Genomic DNA, 5,783 nt, shown 5'->3' with positions numbered 1-5,783 from the left:
AGACCATAATTAAACAATTTGCTTGTCATTAGTCATGCAGATTTTAAACTTAGAGCTGCTTGCTTTGACAAGCCTAAGCCAAGAACTCTGAAAATGTCGGTAAGTCAAAGTGCAAGGAACAGGAATGAACCGAAATGCTAATTTTTTCATGCTTGAATACGAAATCACTGAGTCACTTGAGTCAGTAGGAATGGCTTTAAAATGCTAAACTGGCTGGAGATCATTAAGTGATTCTGGGTAGCAATAGTTCCAAAGGAACACAGCATATGCACACACAGATACACGCTACTGTCAACTCAGGAAGAAACTCCTATCAAATGACAAGGTGAAAAGTCAGATAACTTCTCTTTAAAATGTTGGGTAAACACAGCATCAATTTTCTAATTGTTTGAGACATATTTCTAAAGTCATTACTGTGTATCTTTTTGCTTCAGAGTAACTAAGGAAATACAATATGCCAAGAGCAAACAAAGCATCCTCTCCTGTAGGAAGAATCTAAAATGGGTTGTGATCTCAGTTATAGCAGCCCAGTACAGATATTCCTCCATTAGGTTAGTGTGCAAATCATCTGATAGTTGCTGATGCTTAATTTGCGTCTATGCTAATTAATTCTGTTTCAACAGGATTGTTTGTTTCTCTAGAGAATCTGTCGTCTAAATCTTCAATGGATCTTTGGAAGAGATTTCTCTAGTTCATTCAATGGCTATAAATATGGCTTCCTTTTTAAAAGTTATTCTCTCCTAACTGTTTGCATTATTGGGGTGCTTTTATACTAGGCACCGTAATACCATGGATTACTTCAAGTAACGGAATATATATATACACTGAGAGCACTGTACATCCAAATGGAGAAGAGTAGAGAGGATTTGGACTTCTAAACAAAGTTCGATGTAGTTTTATAAAAGCAATGACATAAGCTTGCTCATATACTACTTTTCATGAAACACTGTGTAAACATGCAACAGCGTTAGAGACAGGAATCCATCATAGCTTCTTGTCCATGGAGCACTGTAGTCCTTCAGCTATCTTTGTGAAACTAATGCTGCACTTAATTTTGAGATATGAAAATACACTTAGAAATTCCAATGGCATATAAATATTCATATTTTTATCCAAATGTTACATCGACTTTTACAACTGCGCTCTGATTAAAACGAAGCATATAAACAGAGCTGTGCTGAAGCTCTGGCCGGAACTCACACACACTGACAGCAACGGGGGTGGGGGGTAGTGTGGGGTGGGGATCAAGAGCAAGGTGCTAACACTAGAATCAATGTGAATTCAGGTAATTACAAGTCATGCTTCACGTTACTGCACATCCTGTTCTATATTGTTAAGAACCCAGTCAGTACATGGGAAGCAATTCTGCGCTTTACAAATTAGTGTGGAACTCAACTGACTAATTTAAACCGAAGCTCTAATATGTTTGATATGCTTTTCATGTTGTTTTGCCACATAAGTAATTTTCTTATTAAAATATTAGTTTAACCATCATAGAATAAGCACAGAATAAATACGTTGTTTATTATTGCATTAATCCCATCTTTGCTTTTCACAAAGAAATCTCCATCTTATTTCTCTTTCTACTTACCTGAGAGAAATTATTTCAGTGAGGACCAAGCAAGCTGCTTTCCTAGTCCCTCTGTGCTTATCTAAAACACACATCTAAACAACACACACAGTGGGGAGCAGAAGCCCTGGAGTGTAAACAGAAAGTGATTTCACAGAGCCTTACCTTACTTCATACAAAGCATACAGGTACCGAAACACTATTCTGCTTTCAACAAGTTGCTAGCTGAAATGGGCATATTTTAGTTTTCAAGAGAAAATTTCGTGCAAAGAAAACACTAAATCTCAAAGTCAAGTCGCACCCACAATTATTTGTGTTAACAGTCAGATATTTTTTGAGAGGGAAACATAACATAAGACCAAACAGAGAGCTTACTCACATTCCTTTCAGGCGTTGCCACATCTTCTCGGTCTGTTCTCCAATGAGATATTTGTAAGTGGCGTTTTCCAGTTCTTCGATGTCCGTATCAGTAGACCCCATGATGATGTTCCTAGGACAACACAGGTGCAGTCAGTTTCAGCGGCTAGGACAAGCATTCCTCAGTCCATTACATATCTCAAGCATTACACAGTAGCATCTCTTAGCCATCAAAACAGTTCAGAGATGCAAAGCCGAGGGAAGGCTCTGCCAGAACTGCTGACTTTGACAGGCATATACTCTGCTCACATCACCAACGACCCCCCCCCCCCCAGCAGAGTATAAACAGATGCTCTGACCTCACGGAAGCAATCCACACACAGGAGCTGCTACTGTACTACTGACCGACTGCTCAGGCTAGCCTCCAAGCAGCTCATCTGTTACTGTTCCGTGCACAGAAGCACATCAGAATTTCTACAGTTTACAAGCTCAATTATGCACGAAAGAAACGTGAATGACTTTCGCGCTCCACAAGAAGCTGAATTCCTCTCTAGCAGCTGAAGCAGGGCAGGATGTAATAAGAAACCAGATGGTAAGAAGCAGTACCAGCAGCACCACCCTGAGAAGAAAGTGCCTGTTTAAATACCACGGCTTTGTCTCTTAATTGTATCTGGAAGCGACACTTTAAAAATATAGCATGCTTCCTGAGTAAAGGCAGCCAATATTAATGACAAACACGGAGCAAAGTCACACATAGAGCCGTACAGGAGACAGACCCCAGAGCTCCACAGGTTGTTATTGAGAGAGTATGTCCATCAAGTGATGCTGGAATCATGCTTATTCATCCTCTCCTAGCAACTCTACTCAGTGGGTAACTGCCAATTTAACCAGGGAAAACACGGCAGCTGCATTCAGCCTGCTCTGTGAATCCTTTGAGGATTAAAAACTAAATAAAACGAAATGAGTGTGAATGTACGTGTGTGTGTGTGTGTGTGTGTGTGTGTGTGTGTTTTGAAGGCAAAGTGTGTGTGTTTGCGTGTGTGTGTGTGTGTGTGTGTGTGTGTGTGGACAGCGACAGGGGAGATTAGAGAAAATAATGCTGTGGTGTTTGTGCATGTTAGGAGAAAAATGAGAGAAAGTGGACGTAAAAGGAATCAGAACTGATTGTCTGCCAAGCTTCCACACATGGCGAGCTTTCTTTGAAACAGGCACAGATCCTAAGTAGACCTCCGTAATATCTGTTGCTATCTGCAAGCTGCTTAGAAAAATATCCTCCAAAGTATTGTCTCTTCTTGTTTAGAGACTCACATGCAATTTTGTTCACTTGTCCATGAAGGCTTGCCCGTTGCCTGGTTTCTTGAGGCTTCACACATCCAAAGACATTTGGGTAATAATAATCCAATATTTAGTGACTATTTCAATGTGTAGGCATTGTTATGAGGACTTAATTCATACAGACTTTTAAAAAGTCTTACAAGAAATGTTATAAGGCATTCCTATTTAACCCTTGAAAAAACATAAATGTTCTAGATTTGAAAACCTAGTCTTTAAAATGACTGTGATTGTATTATTGGTAAGAAATTTCCAATTTAACAACAACAAAAAAATACTTCTAAAACAAAACAAAAAGTATTTCTGCCCCAAAGTCACTGATGCCACCTAGTAGTCAAAGCTCCAATATGAATGTACAAAGGACATTTGCAAAACTATAAAAAATGCCTTCTAATTCATACCTAAGAGGACATTAACTCAAGCAATCTTCAGTTTTTTTAGAAAAGGTATTTCCTGAAATCAATCAAACTTAATGTCATCCGTTTTCACACAGCTTTCTCTCAGACTTACTTCTATGAGCGGCTGTCCGAGTTGTCAAAGCATATTGATAAGGCCAGTGTTACCTGCGTGTTCATCTGTGCTTGGAAGGTCACAATTTTACTTCTACCCTCACTTATTATCTTAGACACTTTCATTCAGTAAACTTCTATCTAAGTTTTCTTAATGGATAATGAACAAATCACCTAAACTCTGCTCTCCAAAATAAACAATAGGCCAAAATATGCATAAAATGTCATTATTGTTTATGACTTAAAATATCAAAGTCTTGAGTGTACATCACTTTTCCCACAAATAACTCTCTAGACATGTCATGAAATTCAAAGTCTTTCCATTGACCAGTTTGTCAATAATGTTACAAGGTATCAAAGGCAGACCCTGAGGTCTATATGAGAAGTCTCAGTCCACTATTATGTCCCATTTTCCCTACTTTTACTCTGTTAACCTTATCATATCTTAGTGTTTAAGATGACAGGGTATACTGATTGAGTCATTTGATGCAAAAACTGTTCAATTATTTCATTAAATGTTTCATAAAATAAAAAATGTTAATGATAAACCAAATAGAACAGCTCATTGTTTGTTCGAATCCTTGGCCAAGACAATTTTCAATCTTGATAGCAAAATGTTCTCTCTGCTAAAGAGCAGAATAGAATGCATTTTCTTAATTTATAGCTAATCTTTTAGTACAATAATGATGCAAAAATACAACAGATCACATTGAAAATACCAACAGGACTCACTTCGCCTCTGCTAGTTGGGACTTGGGTGAAGGTAATTTTGCTCGGTGCTAGTTTTTGAGGCTTCTGCTCAACTGCCATGGAGGAGCCATTAGAGGAAGTCGGCCCAGTTGAGGACCCAGAAACTTCTCAGATGAAGGATGAAGAGAACTCATCCTGTGATTCAGAAGTCCTAGAACCAGAAACACTGGTAAAGGTCATGAAAAAGCTAACCTTGAAGCCCGGTGCCAAGGGGCCAGCACGTCGTCACCGTAGGCTCCGTCACCTGGTTGAGAGCAAACCTGGGAGAACAAAAGTGAAAAAATCCGGAGAGAAGTTCAGAGCGCCTTTCCCAAGAGAAAGGTCCGTACATTGTTGTCAGTGCTGCAGGATCCTATAGCAAGGATGAAGAGAATGGCTCGGATTGAGCAGAGACAAAGAAGGCTTGAGGGCAAGGAGTACAAAGGGAAGAATGAGTCATTCAGATGTCTCTGCACTTTCTGCCATTATCAAGGATGGGATCCTTCTGAGAATGCTAAAATCGGGAAGATCTAGGACAATTGTGCACTGTCCTTCCTGTTAATGCCGCACAGCAGATGCAAAAGCTGTTTTTTTTGTTTTTTAAGATTAAACATTTCCTGGTGCTGGAGAATCTTCTAAAAAAAAAAAAAAGAAAGAAAATACCAACAGAACCTAAGTAAGAGTGTTCAACTTTCTCCAATGAATGTATTGAGAAACATTGAGATGTTTTGTTCATAAATTTAAACTAAAATATAAAGCTTCTGAAAAATTAATAAGGTCAGGATGGGTTCTTATAAATCAAAGTATATTTATCACAGTAAAACAGCCACTGCAAGGTCTGACAAGCAAGGAGGGGAGCTCAGCAAACACACTGAAGACAGGACAATCTGGGCCGAGCGTGCATCTTACCTCCTTGGCAATCCTCCTTCTTGCTTTAACTCTATTTGGGGCAAATTATTTTGATTATAATTAGTTCTTTAAATGCCTCTTTTCCCAGTGATTTATCAGGAATAGTGACAGAAGTTTGTAGATTGACTTTAGTATTTGCAGATGCCAAAGTGACGTTCAGTAGGTTCTGTATCCAAAGTTCCTGGACTGGAATTTCTGTTCTTTCACTGAAAGAGCAATGTGAGTCTTTCTCTCTTTCTTTCTTAACATGTTATCATTCCATGTCTCTTTCTACATATAAAAATTAGGTTAATATTATCATCTTCCTCATGGGTCTTATACAGCAAATAAGTTAGCATGCAAAGTGATTTAAAAGAGCATATGGTTTCAGACAGGAG

The 5,783-nt window shown here is 38.7% G+C and overlaps 1 pseudogene; it reads left to right on the top strand.

Moving 5' to 3' along the window:
- The first annotated feature begins 4,576 nt into the window (after positions 1 to 4,576).
- LOC114617422 lies at positions 4,577 to 5,031 on the top strand (annotated as a pseudogene).
- The last annotated feature ends 752 nt before the right edge of the window (positions 5,032 to 5,783 follow it).

This window comes from Grammomys surdaster, unplaced genomic scaffold (assembly GCF_004785775.1).
Source record: "Grammomys surdaster isolate TR1022 unplaced genomic scaffold, NIH_TR_1.0 136, whole genome shotgun sequence".
NCBI classification, from domain to species: Eukaryota; Metazoa; Chordata; class Mammalia; order Rodentia; family Muridae; genus Grammomys; species Grammomys surdaster.
Note: the sequence above shows the minus strand (reverse complement) of the source record. Positions and strands in the feature narration are given on the sequence as shown.